This window comes from Carettochelys insculpta, chromosome 20 (assembly GCF_033958435.1).
Source record: "Carettochelys insculpta isolate YL-2023 chromosome 20, ASM3395843v1, whole genome shotgun sequence".
Lineage (NCBI taxonomy): Eukaryota > Metazoa > Chordata > Testudines > Carettochelyidae > Carettochelys > Carettochelys insculpta.
The window spans coordinates 22,677,986-22,699,943 of record NC_134156.1 but is presented as its reverse complement, the minus strand read 5'-3'; the positions used below and the strand labels follow the sequence as shown (position 1 = coordinate 22,699,943).

Sequence of the window (21,958 nt, the reverse complement as noted above, 5' to 3'; positions counted from 1 at the left end):
CAAGACTTAGAAAGGGAACAAAACAAGCAGTTTTTTCCAGGGTCTAGTTCTCTTCTCCCTGATCCTCATGCCTCTAGCCACCCACTTTGTATGGCGAGATGCAGCTTCATATCTGACACTGCATGGATGGCCCATATTTGCAGGCAAAGTGAGTAATATCCCCGCTCCTGAAACCCTGCAGAAATCACTCGTGCTTTAGCTGAAGAGAAATATTCCGCTGTAAAGGAACACGTAGCCTAGTGGGCTGAACATAGGACTGTGAGCCAGAAACACCTAAATTCTTGGAAAGGAGTGGTGGGGGGACCCCACACTGCGTCTTAGTTTCCCTGACTGTAATATAACCAACAATGTTAGGCTTACAGGGGAGCATAGCCTTTGTGCTGGCACTTTGCCAAGGGGGATTGCCTTCACCTAAATATCTATATAAAGAGATTGGGGGATTGTTAGCTGTCTGTGTGTCATCTGAAGCCTAGAATATCTGTCTAGTCTGTGTGAAGCAATTGAGACAGCTAAGTGCCTGAAGGAGAGCTGTTTTTGACCAGAACACCTGAGTTTCACAGTCTGTTACCAACCAGTTTTTAACTTCTCAGCCATTTTGAATTTTCAAATTATACCCGTCTGGTGTTCAGCCATAACAAGGCATCTATCGACACCATGGAACTGAGGTAGATAGGGACAAATGCAAAGCGTTCCACGTAGGAAGGCACAATCAGCTTCACTCATCCGAAACCGGGAGTGAGTGTCTCAGAAGGAGTCCTGCAGAAAGGGTACTAAGGACTCATAGTGGGCCACAAATATCAGCTGTGTGACACGGTTGCAAAAAAACCAAATATCCTTGTGGGATGCATTAACAGGAGTGTCGTGAACAACACATGAGAAGGTCCAGTTGTGGGCACCACATTTCAGGAAAGATGTGGACAAATTGGAGAAGGTGCGGAGAAAAGCAGCAAAAATGATTAAAGGATTAGAAAACACGACCTATCAGCAATGTTCCCATTAATTTTTTCCACCCATGAATGGAATAAATTCTGTTATGTGCACCAAGGCATGTGCAGATGTTCACCACTCTGCAAAGCTGTAAGCATTCTGCTAATCAGCTGGGTGGCTGCCCAAGCACTCAGCTTACAGAGAATGTTGTCTGTGAGGGAAGAAGAAATAAATGGGTTTGTTTGGTCTGGAAAAGAGAAGAGAGGGGACATGATAACAGCATCCAAGTACTTAAGAGGGTGTTACAAGGAGGATAACCTTAACCTTGAGGATAGAACAAAAAGCAATGGGCTTAAATTCTAGCCATGGAGGTTTAAGATGGACATTAGGAAAAACTTCCTGTCAGGGTGGTTATGCACTGGACTAAGTTGTTTAAGGAGGTTATGAAAACTCCTTCTTTGGAGATATTTAAGAGCAGGTTTGACAAACATCTGTCAGGGATGATCTAGACGGTGCTTGCTCCTGCCGTGAAGGCAGAGACTGGACTGGATGACCTCTTGAGGTCCCTTCCAGTTCTAGCATTCTGTGATTCTATGCCAGGAGACGTATATCTTGAGGAAACTCAACCAATCACAACCATTCCAATACAGCTCATTTGCCTGCTTGCATGAAGAAAACTGTACAGATAGAGGATTACCTGGCCCAGCTGTCACACCAGTGTTCTCCTAGTTAGTGTGTAATCTATGGTTTGTTAAATCTGGAATCAGGACTGGTGGAAAAGGGAGGGAATGGAGTGAAATATAATGAGGCCAGTACAAAGTACACAAGAATTTCCAGAGTCATTGAAATCTCTTGATGAACCTTATAAAGTTTTGGGATAGAACAGGATGCTACAAGGAATTTTTTCTTTCTTTTTGTCCACACAAAGTTGCATAAATTGATCTTGTCATCCAACTTTGTCTGCGACAGCTTTGAAGAGCGAGCCCCCAGTCCCTAAATGACTTCGTCAAGTGTGTCCAACCAGGTATCAGCTCACTCCAAACCACAATGCTCAACAAGGGCCACTGTCCCAGGTGAAACATAGGTACTCATTCAAGGGGCGATTGCATCAGAAGTAAGGCAAACTAAACATTATTTTAATGGAAAATGGAGTATTCTTGGCACCAGGCAAAATACAAGCTGTTTCCAGCTCTTTGCACATCAATCTGAATCCATCAGCACAACACGTGTTATGCTTTCTGGAACTTGGGAAAACTTCCAGGTTTGGTTTTCTCTCAAACCTTCCACAACTTGACACTTGGGGATTCTACAAATTGAGGCAAGGGACAGGAGGATATTATATCTTGTCTGTGGGGCCCAGCGCTGCCTTTAGGCGTTCCTAGGATCATCTATGTTTAACAAAACATGGAACCTGGTGAAATGCAGGAACGTTCATTTTCCCTTATTGGCTCAATACTCCACCCAGCTCCTGGGAAAGGTTTGCTGAGATTTGTAAGTCTTCATCCTAGGGAAGTTTCAAGCAAAACTCAGCTGGGTTTCTAAGTTTCAAGCAAATCAAGGCAAAGTTTGATGTAGAGAGCTGAGCCAATCTATGGAGAGTCAAAAGTTAAGTGAAATTGGTCAGCCTCCGCTGAGTTTTGCTGTGAAAACTCAGACCATGTTAAAGAAAAATTGCCTCAAGAGACAGAGAGGGAAAGAAAGGTGAGATGCCTCAGGGGAAGAATAAGGCCAAGCATTTTTTTCCAGGCTGGTTCCAGTGAACATAAGAATGGCCACACTGGGTCAGACTAAAGATCCGTCTGGCCCAGTATCCTGTCTTCCAACAGAGGCCAATGCCAGATGCCCCAGAGGGTGTGAACAGAACAATTAATCACGAGGGTGATCCCTCTCCTTTCATCCATTTCCAGCCTCTGACAGACAGAGGCTAAGGACACCATTCCTACCCATCCTGGCTAATACCCATTGGCTATGTCTACACTAGCACACTATGTCGAAGTAGCCTATTTTGATGTAAGTACATCGAAATAGGCTACTTCGATGTGCATCGTCTACACATCCTCCAGGGCTGGTGCCATTGATGTTCAACATCGAAATAGCGACGGGGAACGTCGAAAGGAGCCACCCCAGAAGGAAATGTGGAGTGTCCACACACACAAGTGCTCCCCGTCAAAATAAGGGGCCAACAAAGCCCGAAGCCGCTCCCTTAAAGGGCCCCTCCCAGACACACTCGGCCTGCACAGCATGAGATCCACAGAGCCGACAACCAGTTGCAGACCCTGTGCAAGCAACATGGATCCCCAGCTGCAGCAGCAGCAGCAGCAGCAGCAGCAGCAGCCGCCGCCAGAAGCCCTGGGCTAAGGGCTGCTGCATGTGGTGACCATAGAGCCCTGCAAGGGCTGGACAGAGTGTCTGTCAACCCCTCAGCTGATGTCCACCATGGAGGACCCCGCTATTTCAGTGTAGCGGGACGTGGAGCGTCTACACACGCCCTACTTCGACGTTGAATGTCGAAGTAGGGTGCTGTTCCCATCTTCAGATAGGAATAGCGATTTCGACATCTCGCCGCCTAACATCGATTTCAACATTGAAATAGCTCACGGCACGTGTAGACGCGATGCATACTATTTCGACATTGTGCCAGCTACTTCGAAGTAGCCAGCTAGTGTAGACGCACCCATTGATGGATCTCATTTCCATGAATTTATCTATTTTTTTTAAACTCTGTTTAAGTTTTGGTTTTCACAAACTCCTCAGGCAAGAAGTTCCATAGGCCTACTCTGTGAAGAAAAACCTCATTTTGTTAGTTTTAAACCAGCCACCCATTCATTTCATTTGGCGACACCTACTTCTTTTGTTATGGGAACGAGTAAATGATTTTTCCGTATTCACTTTTCCCACACCTGTCATGATTTTGTAGACAAGTGTTTCTCAATGCATGGCACGCGTACCTTTAGGAGCCCCTGAGAGAAGTCCAGGGGTAACTCCTGGAGCTGTATGTGGCTTTTTGAGCAATAAAATGCTGCGAGAGCGCTGTGCCCCACTCTGAGCGTATGTCCCTCCCTTGCATGTGGAAGGAGAAGCCTGTGGTGGCAGTGATGCTGGCATTGGCAGTGGCGGCTCTGGTGAGTCACCAGCATTGGATTACAGGGTGTATGTGTGCTTGGCTGTGGAGGCGGGAGGGGGGATTGGGTTAAAGTTGCGGGGTGGGGGAAGCTGGGGCTCACTGGCTGTGGAGGAAGGGAGGTGGGATTGGGTTAAAGCAGGGAGCTGTGGGTGCCCGGCTTTGGAATATTATTCTTGTTATCTGAAGTAAGTGATAAAATTGCTATTTGTACAATTTTAGTTTAGTATTTATAACTACACCTGAAAGGGGTTAAAGTGGACTGATTTCTTGTGACAGCAAAGAACAGAATTGCAGATTTGGAAGAAGGTAATGCACAGGAAACAGTATCAGAAACATTGGTTTAACTGTGGCCCTCAGTATTTTGAAACCTAGGTTTGAACATTTGATTTCATCCAAACAAGTTCAAATTTTGCATTCAATTAATTATAATTTTTCTTGTAATTTCCTTGATCACTGTTCACTGATGCCTGCATAAAATATATAGCTATGCATGAATAACAATGGACTGATTTTATGTGTATCTAATATTTTATTTATCTTCTTTGCACAATCATACCTATGATGGCAAATTTATTGCCTATAGACAATTTCTTCCAACCAACCAGTTACAATTAAGTTATTTAAACAAATGTGTTGCAGTGGTAGAAAAAAAAATGCATGTCTGAAAACTGTGATTACTGGGGAGTATTTATTTATTTATTTATTTATTTATTTAAAAAAGAAAAAAAAAACGGTTGAGAAAGATTGTTATAGACCTCTGTCATATCCCCCTTAATCTCCTTTTTTCTAAGCTGAAAAGTCCAAGTCTATATAATCTTGCGAGGGAGAATGAAAGGGAGCAAAGTGCAGAGACAAAAATGAGAAGGATGCTTAGACGGATAGGCAACACAACACAGAGAGAAGGATGAGCGTAGGGCAGAAGGAAGGGTAGTGTGTGGAGATAGTGGAGGGATGGTGGAGGGGGAATGAGTGTTGTGATTCAGGGGAATGGAAGAGGACAGTGGGATACGAAGGACAGGTAATTGGGGAGAGAAAATATATTGTGGAGAAGGTCAGCAGTGAGCAGCATTGGACATACTGACTGGTGCTTGGTGAGCCTATCCAAAGGGAGATGTCTTTTGCTTGGAAGAAACCACCAAACGCGGGTCTGTGGTGTTTTTATTCCCAACTAACAATGGGAAGCTCTGGGAAAATTAAATAGGAAACCCCAATCCAAAGGTTTCATCATCAAAACAGTTCTCCATGCCCTGGCAGTGTCTATGCAAGAGAACTTCCTTCCATAATTATTGAGCATACTGAAAAACAAATGACCAAGCGGTTCGCCTTGTGGGTTTCCCTTTCATCCTTCCTTCTCCCTCCAAGCCTCTGCTGCAAAACTGGTTTGAAAAGCAATCCGTTCTGATATGAGCTCACATCTTGGAGAGCAGCAAAATATATTCAACCACAGAAAACTAAGTCATGTTCAGGGCCCGACTTAAATCCCACAGAAGGAAATTCGGAATGAAGGCTGAAAATTTAGACTGACACAGCTGCTCGAGTCTCAGGATTGTGAAAAGAGGAAAAAAATGGCAGTCACTTTACCATTAAGTGCTTTAAGGCCAAAGCCAGGCCATGGACTCTGGATTGAGCTGAACTGATCTACTTTTTTATTTTTGAGCGATGAGCTGGTGACGTCTCACAGAAAACAAATAAAACAACATTTAATCAGTGGGCAATTGACTGGGACTCAGATGCTACGCATCCTGTTTCTGCTGCTCCTGCTGGGTGACCTTGGGCACATCACCTCACCAGTTTCTGGTCTTGTTTCCTACATCTGAGATGATGATACTCAAATGTTAGGGTTAGGTCCTGCTTTAGGTCTGGTTTTGGGCAGAGGTGTTGGACTCAATGATTTCCCGAGTGTCTGCTGGCCCTGGGATGCTATGATACTGAGTGGCTTTGGGAAGTGCTTTGAGACAGATGGATGAAAATTACGAGACAAGAGCCAAGTCGTCAGCTCAGATTGCAAGTGTTTTCCTGCCTTTTGCTTAGTTTCTTTTCATCACAAAGGATGCTTGAGTGGAGGCAGCTGGGAAGCTTCATCACCTGGAGCGCAGGGGCTGGAATTGACTGCTGGCACCTTGCCTGTTCAGGGGCTGCCCTTTTGGCACTGGTAAAGGAAGCCCTGAGTTCTGTCCTTTAATTGACCTAAATGGCCCACTGTAGGGGCAAAGAACTGCCAGGGTGTAAGAAAGCCATGGTCACCCCATCCTGCCTCTACAAGGCCCCTTCTCCTTCATTCAGTCTAACTCTTCCTGGCTTTTCATCCCTGCAGTGCAATGTTAGCAGAGCTGGCCTGGAGCAAGCTCCTCTGGTCTACATTTTTCCCAGGGGGAGAGGGACTTACCCCTACCCAATGGTCTCTGTGTGAGCTGCCAAACTAGAGCCAGAGGGGGTCACATGGCAATGACAAATCTAGATGAGGGATTAGTTTTTGTCTCACCAGTACAGATCCGGAATAACTCTGCTGCTGTCAATGAAATGGTGTGGTCTCACGCAGGTGTACAGGTGAGAAGAATTTATCTATGATGCCTACTCCTTCGGAAGCTTATTTTGCTTTCTTTGAAAGAGCCCCGCTGAGGCATACTCTGTGCATGTAATTGTTCACACAAATGTAGATGCTCAAACACTTGCATACTTTTGCTGTCAGATCTCACTCCTCTTGAGGTCACCTCCCCAAGTCTTAAAAAGGTGCAAAGGCTTCCTGCAGGGCTGAAGGTCTTGTACTCTGAATAGCTCTAAGTTGGGGCCAGGAGCTTGTCACAGAATTGTCAAATCATAGGGATGGAAGGGACCTCAGGAGGTCATCGAGTCCAGCCCCCTGCTTCAAGCAGGCTCAACCCCAACTAAGTCGTCCCAGCCAGGACTTTGTTAAGCTGGGACTTAAAAAACCTCTAGGGATGGAGATTCCACCACCTCTCTTGGTAACACATTCCAGTGCTTGACCACCCTCCTGGTGAAGTAGTTTTTCCTAATATCCAACCTACACCTCTACTTCTGTAATTTCAGACCATTGCTCCTTGTTCTGTTGTTTGTCATCACGGAGAAGTTTCGCTGCCGTGCCGGGTGGGAACCCCAGAGGAGGAGAAATATAGCACAATTATCTCTACACTGCAAGTTTTCAAAAAATCTTTCCCGAGTCACCAGCAAATCTTTACTATTTAGACACTATCTAGCGTGAGAGCCTCAAAATGTAATTTACCGTTTTCATGTCCAATTTGTACCAACACAATCCCCTTCAGGAACTTATTAACCATTCACAGATGGACAAGCCTAGAGTATGTCTACAGAGGAAAGTTATTTCGAAATAACTTTGCGAGCATCTACACAACGCAATGGCTATTTGAAATAATTTCAAAATAGTGGATGGTTTCATAGTAGGTAAAACTCACTGTATGGGGAATAGCACTTATTGTGAAATAGGTGCTGTGTGGACACGGAAAAGGGACTTTATAATCCGTAATGCATCTAAGGGCTCTATTTCAAAATGGCCTCTGTTGTGTGCGGACACACTATTTTGGAGTAAGGTTTGCTTATTCCAGGGGCTTCCCTGTACTGTGGATGCCTTATTTTGGAATATCTTATTTTGGAATAATAAATCCGGTATGAGCTTTTCTGGAATAACTTTGCTGTGTAGACATATCCCTAGAGTGCAGGAGGGACGGCATCTGGTGTGGGTCTGGATCCTGTACACCATGCAACCTTCCTTGAAACTTCTCCAGTGGCCCCAGTGCCCAATTGGACACAACTGTGTATCAGCTCTAAAAAGCCTGGCAAGTAGGAGATTTTTGTCTTGGAACTCCAACAGCACCATACACAATGGAGGCAGAAGTAGACACAATAGCTTGGGGTGGGGGTTCTCAAAGGATAAGCTACAAAGGCTGATTGTTTTAACTCAGTCTAGACCTAACCCCAGGCAATTGCAAGTGGAATCTGCTACCATCTCACAGTGACAGTGTGATATGAGCTGATCCCAGTCCAGATCTTCGCTAGAGCAGCAAGATCCAGCTGGATCCGGGGGCTGGATTCAGTTAAACAGGATCAAGTTCCTGGCACGCCCAAGGTGCTTTATTTACCTGTGCCTCCAAAGGTCTGGCCACTTGCAGCTGCTGTGGTTTGTTGTTCCTGGCCAATGGGACCTGCAGGGAGCGGCAAGTTTGTTGTTGGACCAAAAAAACCCCCTGCTTACCATGAAAAAAATCATTTGTGATGAAACCCTGTGTTTTTGCAATAAGAAGGGAAGTAAAGATTTTTTTTGGGGTGAAAAATTTCAACCAGCTGTAGTGGTGGAGATAATCAAAACATGCCAACCTCGTGCACTGTAATGAGTGAAAGCATTTGTTCTATTAAAATTAATTAATGGGGATTAATTTAAAGACATGTTCCAGAGGGTGGTTATAGATTTTTGAGACAGCTCCTCAGCGAGACTAAATTGTTACATTGAATTGCTAAGCTGGTGATACTCTAGGTGAGGAACTGATTGATAAAATTCAAGAAAGAAGAGAGGTGCTTTTGAGAAGGTGGAACATGCTACCTGGCATGAAGGAGTGCAGGCGTTTGAGTGATTGGTTCCGCTCGCAGGTCTAGTCTAGAAAAAAGAAGTGGAAGGTCTCTTCATTTCTATGGTTTTGTCAAGTGGCAAAACCTCTTTCCCTCCCAGCGACCCCAGAGGTGTTTTACTAAGACTCACTTTACTGTTTCTACTTTTAAATCACAGCTTTGCTGCTTTTTCTATATAGAGAGCTTATATTCTGGTATGGCCCCCCTTCCATCACCATAGTACCTGAGTCGCGGAAAGTCATTAATGTATTTATCCTTGAGTTCAAGTCACCTTCACCCCAGCTTTTAGCTCTGACTACTGGAGCCTCCCTCCACTGGCTCTTTTAGGGTCCTTCATTTCCACTTCTCAGCCATCAAGCCTCCATTGAACTGGAGATTTTATCTGAGAGCTGAATAAAATCTGGGGGAAACAGGGGCACATGAATTATGTTCCTGCCTCTGCAACTGACTTCCTGGATGACCTTGGGCATATCACCTCATCCATCCATGCCTCGGTTTTCCCTGCTTTAAATAGGCAATATTACCACTGTCCTTCCTTAATAAAGTATTCTGAGACATATGGATAATTGGGGCAGTCGAAGTGCTGTGGGTTATTGCTACTACTACTACTACTACTACTATTAAATCCCTCAGGGAAAAAACAGGTCTATGTCACCCCCCCCATCATTAAAACAAACCCTATGTGTCAGGCAGAGATCAGAGCTGAATAAATGCAGCAATGCTAGAACAGTTTTGTGTTCTAAGCTTTGTGTTCTCTCGCCCTCCTCCTTCCGTAGCAGCCATAGCAAAGCGGGACACTGGCCTGATGAAAAGGAAGGAACTTTGCCCAACTCCTGGTCTTAATGAATCGCACTCTTAAGAAACAACAACAGAATGCTCCGCTCAGGCTGGCCAGGCCTCAAGATGCTTTCAGCGATGCTAGGCTCTCAGCCAGCCTTTCTGAATTAGTTTTCCTGAGGTTACCACATGGGTATTTGTCAGTTGCTTTTGGATAAAGCCACTTCTAGGATCCATCAAATCCAAGAAAGGGGCTGTTGCTTGCTGCCTCGCATTCGGCTGAAACAAGGCTTTCTTTTGGGAAAGCGGATGAAAAATGGCTTTGCGGCTTCCCCTAAGTTGCCTTGTGTTTGTTTGGGAGACAAAAATAGCTTTTGGTAAGAAGACGACAAGATTACACATCCTGAGCTGTCCTGGTGAGTCAGCAGGCCCTGAGCTAGGAGCTCTTTTGCAGATAGGCATGGAGGTGTGGGCTCTGGGTGGTACAACAATCAGGAAAGCCTGGAGGAGTGAATCCTAGGTGTGGCTGTGTCCCAGAAGTCCCCTCCCAGACAACCTTGCCAACACCAGTATTTCCTGTAACCTGTGCTCTTGTCCAGCCACTCAGGAGAAATTCAAAGGCCACCCAGCTGATTAGCAGAGCACCCACAGGTAGGGTTTTTTCCCTATTGGTGGTGCACATTTGCACATGCCACACAGCGCATAAAAGTTATTCTGCACATGGATGGAAAAAATCTTTGCATGGATGGAAATGGTTAGCGGGAACCTTGGACAGTGCTTTGCAAACTGGTTCATGTCCTGTTGCTTTTTAAGGGCCCAGATTCCTGCCAGAGATGCTGAGTACCCCTAACTCTCAGCGAGAAATGATGGGTGCATTGTCCAGGGAAAGACCTTAAAAGCAGAAGGACACAAGGGCGAAAGTCTAAACCAGACTGATGCCTCTCTGTCTCTCTCCACCTGTTTGTCTCCATCAGACCTGCCCACATTTACACGGCTCTTGTCACCATCACCAAAGTCATGGAGGGGCTGACACACCATTGACATGTTATACACAGCTGTGCAAAGTGCCAACAAAGCAAAGCAACTCTGCCCTGATGTAATAGGATGCTATATCTAGTTCACGGGTGTGTTAATGAGGACCCAAGGAGAATTTGGCCCCAAGTCTGGGGTGATGGGACTAGTCATATCAAAAGAAGGGGGATTCTTCCAATTGGGCTCCGTTCCTCCCCATCAAACCCTCCCCCACCCTGTCAGACTCCACATTGTGACAGCCAAGTATACAACATGTGCCAGAGTCACCAAGCGAGCAGGGGTCAGTACAGCCATCTCCTCTTTAACATTATTTGCTGTAGGCTCAGCTCTGCAGTTTCACGTCCCTGGTCATGCTTCATTTCTGGGACCCCCAAGTGCATCCAACAGCAAGCTTGTGTGGCATGGGGTAGGGTGGGATGCAACTCAGGGGCCTGTCTGTGCATAAGGAATCTGGGGGACAGGTCCTGTCTGGATGCATGTGGGCTGCAGCCCCCTATGGGAATCCTCAAACTCAGGGCTCTGGAGGAGCTGAACAGTTATACAGGGATGTCCTTAGAATTTATGGGTCTCTACGCAGTATTAAATTGGTATCCCTGTGCCTGACAGCAGGAGGACAATAATTTTTCAGAGGGGTGATTTTATAATCATCAGCATCACACTCATGAAATATTTTAAAGCAAATCTCAAACTGCAGTCCCGTAGACCAGGGGTCTCAAACTCCTGGCCCACAGACCAGCTCCACTTGGGCCAGCTGTGCAATCTGTCTGGAATTTGTAATGGGCTGGCAGAGCTGTCTGTTCCCACACCTCGAGACCCACTCCTTCCTGCTGCCATTCTGCCATCTGCTCCCTATGGCACCTGGTCCCCTGAGGATGTGGTGTTGGGGATTATCAGTGGGGAAGAGGGTGGCCTCTGCTCACTCCCTGCAGCAGTGGGAGCCACAGAGAAGTGGAAATCTGGCTGGCTTTTCCACTTCTGAGTTCACTAGACCCCGTCTGAAGGAACCAGAGCCACAGATCAAGTCTAGGAAGAGGCATGTGAGTGGACATTAAGAACCAGTGGTGCCCCAGATTTTCAGTGGCCCTACGCAACTGTGCATTGCATGTGTGGGTCAGGACGGCCCTGCAATCAGATTGGTGTACAAACAGGCAGGATGAAGAGACACATGTCCACCAGCGAGCATTGACCCAGTCTGTCTGGATGCCCTTCTGCCACCGAGTCACAGAGGACGGCTGCTGCTAAAAGAGTGAATTTGTTTGCTCCAGCAGCAGAGGTCTGTGCATCGGCAGTAACATAACCAGAGGGGTGGTAACAACAGCACAGATAGGAATGGAGTAGGAAAACCACCAGAACTTCAAATAAATCCCATCAACCATGTGGGAACATGTCTAAGACCATTTCTTCCGACCTCTGCATGTTACTGGAGGTAGCTTCAGTAACATGCCGAAGCCAGAAGATTCCCAAAGCCTTTCAACAGGATGGTATGTCCCACAGACATCACAAGGTTCTCACGGCAGGATGAGATACTTCTTGTCTGATCAAACCAAACCCTGAAAGGCTGCTGGGGGGTTTCCTGTATGGGATGAGCCAAAAAACAAGGGGATAGCAGGGATTAAAAATAGGTCTTAACAGCACAGCAGTTCTGGAGTTTGTGGGAAACTCTCCCCCCGCCCCACCCAAACATAGTTTCCTTCCCAATTCCTGCACAATCAGCGTATTTCGTAAAATTTTGAAGACTCCAAGGGAAGGATGCACCATCTGGCAGCTGAAACCTCAGTGTCAGGACTCTTGGGTCCCACTGCCAGCACCGCTACAGGATCAATGGATAGTACTGGGCAGTCACTTAGCTTCAGTATTTTCCTGTTGCCCTTGGCATCAAATGCATATAGTGCAGGAATAATTTTTGGAGTGTGGGGTGCTAAAATTGCATCCTCATTACCTCTGTCCATGCCCCTGACAGGCCCTTAGATCTGGGGCTGGCAACTGGGACCCTGCATTTGGGGCTGGTGCCAGGACCTCAGGCTCAGCAGCTGGGTGGGACCCAGCTGGTGGCACTGCCAGCAACCAAGTGGAAGCTGGGTCCAGCAGCTGAGCTCCTTGTGCATAGGGCTGACAGCTGAGCTGGACCTTGGGCTGCTGGCTGAGGCCCTGTGGGTGGGGATGCAGAGCTGGAAGTGGAGCTGGAGAACAGCGGGTCTGGCAGTCAGGACTCTGGGGCCCTGGGCTGGGATGCCCAAACCTTGGGGGTGCTGCAGCACCTCCTGTCTGCACAGCCCTACTTCGCTCACCTATGAATGCCTGTGTGCCTCTCAGTGGTGGGGTAATGCTTAGATATTTGAGGGCCGATCACGGCTAGTCCGTGCATGGGAAAGAAGGCAGCAAATACGTTACAAAGACTTTAATTTGTTTGCTGTGGGTACTGACCTGCTGTTTTTTGTGCTAGGCCCTGTACAGACACATAGCAAGGGATGGTTCCTTCCCCCTAGGCTTACAGTCTAAACAGGCAAAGAGCAGGCTTGTAAACCCAGTTTATCTCCTGAGTCTCTAGCTCACTCACTGTTGCTTCCTTTCTTCAACAAATTCCCAAGTTCCTCTGCCTTTGTGAAGGGGCCAAACAGTTACAAAGTTCTCACTTGGGCATAGTTCCCATACTGCATTCAGCTGAGTTATTACGACATGCAAATACAGTAGCTATGCCACAACACCAGACAGCCAATGCTAATAGTTTCATTTCAATCCATCTCACTGTTGCAGTTGGCCAAAATCAAGTCGTTACCTGCTGAATCCTACATATCATCAGTGTCTCAGAATGGTGAGTTACTCCTCATGTTTACTGTTCCCATCCATGTCATTGCATGGCGAACCGGTCGTAGCTGCAAAAATAACACTGCACAAACTATGCAGAACTGACTTCTTGTGTGCTAGGTATGTTAGATCATGTAAAAAGGTATAATTAAGAATGACTTCACCTGCCTTATATACATGGAACTTGACAAGACTTGTCATGCCACGACTTCCCACCTGTGAAACACAAGTAAACAGATTACAACAAAGCTTTCCCAAAGGGCAGAGTGCTCAGTTTATGTGGTTGGTGTGCCACCCTGTGCCAGCTTCACGGTTTGGAGATGCCTGTCTGTGGGTTTTCACATAACAGACATGATGGCCAACTGGGTGATTCTCATCTGCTCAGAAATGGTTTCCGTTAACTTGCCATTTGCGTGTAACAACCAATGTGGGCTAGGAAGCTTGTAAATATGGCTGGGCAAAGAATGCCAGCTGCTTTCTGCAGAAAATGTCGAGACTTTGGCTCACATTGGTGCAAGCTGCTTCGAAGCTGGTGCAGAAAATTCCCAAAATTTCCTCTGAATTTTTTCTTTTTTTTTTTTTCTGATGACAAGAATTGATTTTTGTTTTTGGTAAAATAGAAATGGAAAAGAAATTAGACCATTTTTGGGAGAGTGGCATTTTTCACAACAACTTTAAGAAACTTCAAACAACTCAAAATGTTCATTTTGTCAGAAAAGGCTATGTTCACATGGAAAATAGTTTTGGTGGAAAATTTTTGACCAGCTTTTGTTGGAAAAGAATGGCCTTGTGCTGCAAGCACATGACAGGTCAGGGGAAGATTGTGCTTGTTTACATTTCTCATGGAACTGGAAAAGACCTTGAGAGGTCATCAAATCCAGTCCCCTGCCCTCTCTGCAGGACCAAGCACCATCCCTGAGAATTCTTCTTCTTCTATTTTTTAATCTATTTGCCCCAGAACCCTAAATAGTGGGTCCTTCTGTTTCCAGGGGTTCTCCTGTCTTATGTTTCAGTGCCAATATTTTTTTCTCTGTAAAAGCTTATAAGGCTTCCAGTTATAGCTCTACTGTCATGTCTTTCTCCCTGCTGTTCCTATCTGTATCTGATCTGGAAGGCTTTTTTTCAGCACTAGATTTTTCCCCCTCCTACAGTCATGTTATAATTGCATTGGTGCAAGCTGGTGCAGCAAATCTATAATAGGGTGTTGCAGGTTGAACCTCTCTAATCTGGTACTCTCTGGTACAGCAACATGCGTGGTCCGACATGATTTTAGTTAGCCGGACAACCGCTTATCATGGGTGTGGCCAAGTTTCTCATGGTTCCATGAGGTTTGTTTCTAGCCACCAGTCCTGGCTGTCAGTGATCTGTGCTGTTATTAGCTCTAATCTACCTGCAAATACTGTTTAAGAGCCTGGTAAGTAGTGGAAGTGTTGGTAATGCTGATAAATATTGTTGACCTCCTGTGGTTTGGCAAATTCTCTGGTTCAGCACTGGTCAGGGCCCGAGGGTGCCAGACTAGAGAGGTTCCACCTGTGCATCTGATTCAAGCTAAAAGGTCTAGTAATCTGCTCAGGATAAAATAAGTTATTTCATTTTTTTTTTAAAACTGTGTGTCTTCATAAAAAATTCCAAGGCATCGGGCAATCCGAAAGCAAGTGCCAAGCCTGGGATGTTAAATACCCAACCTACGTCAGTGAGAAACTCACTCTTAATCAACAATCCACCTGAAATACCTCAGGGAAAAGACAAACCCTGTGGAAACATGTTACGGCCGACGGAAGCCATCTTGGGGTAGAGCTGCCCCATGAGCAGCCTGCCAGAAGACAGACAGCTACATTTGTCAGTTTCAAAAGCCGCTTGTTAAAAGTTTCCCTTTTGATTTGAGCACAACAAAACACGTTACATTTAATAAGAAAATGTTTCTACCACCTTCCATCCAGCTCAGTGCAAAAGGCTTACCAGCCTAAATGAGTTAGCTCAGGATTGTGAGCTCAGTCCTTGAGGGGGCCTTTCAAGGGTCAAGGTTATATTAAAAAAATCTGTCAGGGATGGTGATAGGTCCTGCTGAGAGTTCAGGGGACTGGATTCAATGACCTCTCAAGGTCCCTTCCAGCTCTATGAGATATGTGTGTATATCTCCATGTTACCCCATCTGGAAATGTGCATAGCCAGTGTCAGTAATTTTCTACTTCGACATGCTTCTTAATGAACAATTTTAAAACAATCATAAACAGCGATAGCATTAGATCATCCAGGCTTGAAAAAGAACCTTTAGTTTCAAGTGCAGGTTTTGCTGTGGTACATCCCTGAGTGATGTGTATGTTCCACTTTTGCGATAATTAAACGATTGCTTATAAGAACTTTTGCTTTGTCAAAAAGGAGCATGAAAATTAAAACAATTCTGCTTCACTGTTTTCCAGGAGCCCTTAGCCAAGTTGGCCAATAACTAAGACAAGAAAAGGTATGTATTGTATACTTTCTTAAAACTTGGCTAGAAACAGCCTCTTATTGTCTACATTTTTTTTCCATGCCCAACTTGGCTACACCAAACAAGCCGCTTGCCAAGTTTCTGTAGTGTGTTATTTTCCTATGTGTTATGTGTTTCAAAACATAAAAAGGCTGTCCTGAAAATATTCTACAACAATTCTGCACAGACAAAAGAAGAGAAGGTTAAGTTAATCTCACCGCAATCAACACAGCTTATCCAAACACCCGTCTCAAAAAACTAGCTCAAAGCATTGAAAGAGCTCTAAATGAGCACTTCTAACAAACACCTCTGAATCTCTGAGATCCCATTCCAGCCACAGTGGAGAGAGCCATACGATGGTACTACAAATTGTACTTCTCTAATCTGGCACTCTTTTGGCCGATAACATCCGTAATCCAGCATGATTTTAGTTAGCCAGGCAACCACTTATCATAGGTGTGGCCAAGTTTCCCACAGTCCCATGAAGTTTGCTTCCAGCCACCAGTCCTAGCTCTCAGTGTTCCATTCTGTTATTTACCTGTAATTTTCTCCTAGATGTCTTCTGAGAGCCCGGTCACTAGTGGAAGTGTTGGTAATGCTGCCAGACAATACTGACCTCCTACAGTCTGGCTAATTCTCTTGTTTGGCACTGAGGGTGCCAGACTAGCAAAGTTCAACCCGTACAAACCTCACTTGTCAGATTGTAGAGGCAGTGGGACAGGCCAGTAGTCATGGTGTTTGCAGCTAGTGCTGCTGAGGTGGCAGCTGGCCGAATGACTCACAGGAAACAATATTCTTGTATGCATGACATTCTGTGATATAGGTTCCATTCCCTCTCTCTCTGGAGCCATGTAATATACTTTGTGTTATGCAGGAGCAAAGTTATGGCTTCTTAATGAAAAGGTGACAATGATTTTAGTCATCCTTGACCTCAGTCTAAAAATGTCCCATAATTTTGCTTCATATGTAATGCCTTATGTCACTGATCTTTCATCGCAGCAAATAACACATCCAAGTCCCTGTGTATTAAGCGACATTATGCACATAAAATCCTCTATTTTTGTAGCTCCATATGTCTACGAGTGGTAACGCCTAGATCACCTTCACAACCTGTTGGAATTGTTTGTCATGAAAGAAAAAAGAAATGATCTTAAAAATCTGATATACAGTTTGGTCACATTGTGGTTTATTTTTGCCTTTGAGTCGGCTGGCATAGTAGAAGACAGCTAGTTAGCTTCCGTGTTGTTTATCTTCAGCTTCCTTTCCTGATTGCTGTAATGCTGTTTGCAGTTCCCTCAGCACAGAGCTTAGCACAGTTGGAGGACCTTAGACCAGTGGGTGCCAGCCTGGTGTCTCTGGAAGGAAGAGATGCATGAAAAAAAAAGATACACGAGAATTGCTAGAATTGACTCTGATAGGGGTCTATGAATGGGTTTTGGGGAGTGGGAATGGGATTCTGCACTAGTGAGAAGGTTGGGAAACCCTACCATAGACAGCAAACTATTTTGCACCAATACGGAGAGCAAGACTTTTGTATCCCATCGATTACCATGTGTAATTGGGTTCTCTGTATTATTCTCATCCTTCCTGAAGATAATTTTAGAAAAAGGGATGAGTACTAATGAAGGCCCTCAACGTACAATGCAACTGTTTTTACTGAGACATAGTCTGCCAGGCATATGAGGCAAAATCTTCGCCATTCAGAAAATTGACAAAGGGATAAAGCATGGCCCCAATCCTGCAAGCATGTGTACGCATACAGATTGGACCTCCAGCACCCTCAGGGCCTGACCAGTGCTGATCCATGGGAGGTCAATATTGTGCAGCAGCATTATCAACACTTCCACTGCTTAATCAGCTCTTAGAAGATATTTAGGAGTAAATTAGAGCTAAATAAGAGCACAGAACACTGACAGCCAGGACTAGTGGCTGTAAATTAACTTTATGAGACCATCGGAAACTTGGCCACACCCATGATAAGTGGTTGTTTGGCTAATTAAAATCACACGGGACCACAGATGTTGACAGACCAGAGAGTGCAGGACTAGAGAGGTTCAACCTGTATTTAATTTTACTGTCCATTCAAGTTCCATTGATGTCATTTGCCATTGATTTAAATGGGCTTTGAGCACTAGGGTTAGGTCTACACTCGCTGCAGAAGATTGAACGCTTAGGTTCGATCTTCTGGCACGCCACATTGCGCACGCATCAAACAGAGCGTTCCGGGGTCAACGTCAACCCCAGAACTCCTTGCGAGCTGCAAGCATTGAGGAATGCTGATGGGAGGAGCATTTCCATTGGCATTCTGCAGGGAGGAGAGGGACAAATATCGAAGGCTGCAATATTGATTCTTGGTATGCAATTGCCATACCTAAAATTAAGTAGCAGCTGTTGATATTCACGATAAGTGTAGACCCAGCCTAGGTGTTTTTGAAAATCTCAGTAGCTGCCTATTGGCATTTTTAGGCTCCTAAGCCCTTTTAAAGTCTCCCTTATGTGATTTAGATGGAAAATTCTCATTAACTCTTAGCGCCTAAGTCACTTAGGTATTGTAGCAACATTCTTCAATGAGATTACATTCCAGACTCTATGGCTGCATTTACACTACAGAGATCTTCTGAAAGATGATCTTCCGGAAGATTTTCTTTCAAAAGAGAGTGTCCACACACACACACACACACACACACACAGATCAAAAGACCGATTCTTTCTTTTGATACAGCTCCCACGCTTTTGAAAGAACAGGCCACGGATCGAAAAATCCAGCCCCCTGAGGACTGCTTTTTCAAAAAAAGGGCCCACGGAGCATCTACACGTGCTTTTGTTCCAAGAGAAGCTTTGGAAGTTTGGCGCTCCTCCTGATTCGGGTGTGGAAGAGGGCTTCCAGAAGAAGGAGCCGCATTCTTTTGATTTTGTATTGAAAAGCATGTGTGGAAGCTCTCTGTGTTCTTTTGAAAAAGTGCAGGATTTTCTGAAAGGGCTCGTTCGTGTAGCTGTGACCTATGAGATTACAGGTCTTAACCTCACAATGTTTTTACATTGATTTAAAAGAAGTACTCCTGGTTGTCACCAAAAAAGGGGATTGAAATCCTATATGTAAGCTACTGGGGTTATTTAAATAGGTACCTGTATGTCAGGTAAGAGCTTTGTAGGAAGTAAGAAGAGAAATGGTCAGAGAAGAGCTAGGCCACAGGATAGACACAGCTCACTCAACATAGAATTCCTATCCCAAAGGTCAAACTTCAATCCTTTATTTAAAGATCGGGGATCCTAATATCTGCTTGCTCGCCTGAGATGCTGGAGATTGCTTTCCTGAGCACAACTCTACCCTGTTTGCTAGCAACTGGTGAACCTCCTAAAGTTTCAGGATGTGGTGCTTGTAATAATCAGACCCCGATGCCAGTTTAGGGCAGTCTTTGGAGACAGCTGAGATTTCCCATCCAGTTCTGCAGGCTCCAGGATTTTGGAAAATTCAGAGAGGGGACAACAAAGCAGCCAGACAGCTGGGTTGTTAGCCAAACCTCTAAACTTTATGAATGTCAGTGATCACTCTTGAAAAACGCCAGTGGTCTGCCTCCCTCCCCCTAGGGCTTCAGAGAACCGAGGACAATTTCTCTCTATGGCCTCTTTAGTGATCTGAACTAAGACCAATGCAAGTCAACAGAAAGCTTGCATTGGCTTTGGATCAGGCTCTCTCTCTCTGCCACTGGAAGATTACGCAGGAGGTAAGAATCATGACCCTGAGAGGGATTTAAGATTTATGTCAAAATTAGATCCTCATGGTATAGAACGAGAGTAACACCTTCGTCCTCTCCTGTCTCTCCCAGGCCTGACCTTCCACAAGCACCATTTCCTGACCAAGGACTCCAAAGAAAATAGAACCCCTCCTTGGTATTGAACCGAAGCCTGCACAAAACTTGTCAAAATACACCACCGTGCCTGTCAGCTGCCTGGGACAAGCCCTCGCCAGGAGTTTGCAGAAACCCAGCTCAATTACTTACATTTTAAATTATCTTTAATTGTCACATGTGAGCTACAGAAATATTTCCCCCCTCCTCGGAATCAAGACCTTGCTATTAAGAGTCACCCCGTAATTGCAGCTTTAATAAGTGTACTGTAGCAGGTCAACAGAGAAGGTTAGCACAGGGTGAAGCTAGGTGAAACCAATGGCTTAATATGAGTAAGTGAAAGTGACACACCACAATACTTGGATCAATTATGTACGGGTAGTTTGGAGTGTAAACTTTTTAGTGAGTGTAATTACATAACCAGATGTGTTAATTCAGTTTCCCCTCTGCACCACTGCATTGCCTTAGAATACTATTTTCTTTCCTATTTCTTAATTTAACAAAATCACCTTAACTACAGTATCTCGCTTTCTAAATTCCACTGAGCACTGATTGCGGTGAGATTAACTCAAGGTTTTCAAAGGAACTGAGCACTGATTTGTACCGAACTGCCCTGGGTTGCAGGACCTATGTTTCCAAAGTTCCAGAAGGTGCTGATATCATGCAAGCTAAGGAAAAATGTTAAAGGGAAAAGCCCACAGGTCTTCCTGGGGCAAAATCCACACCGTAAACAATTGCTAGTCTTTACAAGGTGGGAAGGGTTACGAGAAGATCATAATCTCATGCATGTGTTCCATCCATGTGCTGTGGGTATGGGGTAGATACGTTGAACAAAACATGTGTTCACAGAAGGAATAAAAGCATTAATTAACGAAGGTATCATTAAGAACTCAGACATGCCTTATTAAAAATTATATGAGACCCGGTGGTGTAAGTGAACATTGCTCTACTGAGGATCTGAATGAGGATGTTAAGCAACACCTATGAATGTAATAATACACACTGCAACAACTCTGTAAAAGCAGCTTCTGAATCTGCCCCTGTACTTTTGCACCCAGAAGACCTTTGATGTTTAGGTGCGAATGGTGTCGTTGAGAATTCCTGATTTGCACACACACGTGCAGCAAAGTTTTTCAGCCCGTGAAAATAATTGCACTGCTGGTTCGAGGGTGAGGTGTGAGCAATAGTGATCTATCAGTGCACATGATGGTGCCTATTAAAATAAAGAGTTGTCTACGACCGCCAGATAGAGGAGCTCTTTTGCTGCCTAGGATTGTGTTTCAGGACCTGAAGGAAGATCTAATTATGTGGGTGGGATTTATCGAGCAATTCTTTGCATTGTCTGCTTTGGCAAGATTTTTTTTTTTTAAACTGGACTCTCAAGATTTTCCTTTGTTGGAGCTAGGGGTCGCATAATGTTATGGTCTTTCTTTTCTCCAGCTTATCACATTAATAGCTGCTTTTCTGTCCCCCTCCCCTTCCCCCATCTCACAGACCACTCGGACTTGTACCAAACATAACTTTAGTCATGCACCCTTGGGATAGAAACATGCAGAGAAAACAATGAAACAAGACTGTTTATAAAGCCTTCAACACATTAGCCTGTGGAGAAGAGCCCAAGTTTCCATGTAAAGTCCTGAATGGATGAGAATGAGGCGAAACACATGGAAAATGTGGAGTAAGTAATAAAATTATAAATAAAACAAATACAATAAATGGGGAATGCCCTTCCAGTCTTAATGGTTTGTGTTCCTAGGAACTCCAAGCTCCCCTGCCTGTGGAAAATGGCATGTTTTTCCAGTGGGATAACCAGGTGGAGTGGGGGGATGCAGCAGTTTCGGGGGGCAGATGTATTGTTTCATAGTTAGCGTAGTAGGGGTGGGACTCAGGATATCAAACCAGTCGCCCTGGTTCTCCCAACCACCTTTCAGCCCAACCTTAGGAAAGTAGCCGAAGCTTGGTCTACATTAGGCAGGTAAGTCGATTGCAGACACATAGTTCTAGCTACGTCAATAGACTAGCTAGAGTCAACTTATCTGCAATCGACTTACCTTGCCATCTTCACAGAGGGAGGTCGATGGGAGAAACTCTCCCCTCAACCTCCCTTGGTCCATGCAATACTGAGGAGTACAGGGGTTGACTGCTGACCCCAGAGAATTTGATTTCACGTGTCTCTAACGGACACCAGTGAAACCAAATCTGGGAAGATCAACCCTGAGTGAGTCAGTCTTCCAGGTAATGCAGATACACCCTCACTCACTCACACTTTAGTAGTGCACAGGTTTTCTGTTGGCCCTTTGAACTGGAAGGACTTTGTCCCTCTCCGCTCTGGTTTAAACTGGTGACACATGCAGTGGTGTAACTGGGCCAACGCACCTC

The 21,958-nt window shown here is 45.1% G+C and overlaps 1 long non-coding RNA gene across 1 annotated transcript; it reads left to right on the top strand.

Annotated features, from left to right (window-relative positions):
* The first annotated feature begins 13,202 nt into the window (after positions 1 to 13,202).
* LOC142023701 (uncharacterized) lies at positions 13,203 to 21,286 on the top strand. The gene is made up of 3 exons (XR_012648293.1): positions 13,203 to 13,271; positions 15,685 to 15,725; positions 21,074 to 21,286. It is a non-coding gene; the product is annotated as an uncharacterized LOC142023701 (long non-coding RNA).
* The last annotated feature ends 672 nt before the right edge of the window (positions 21,287 to 21,958 follow it).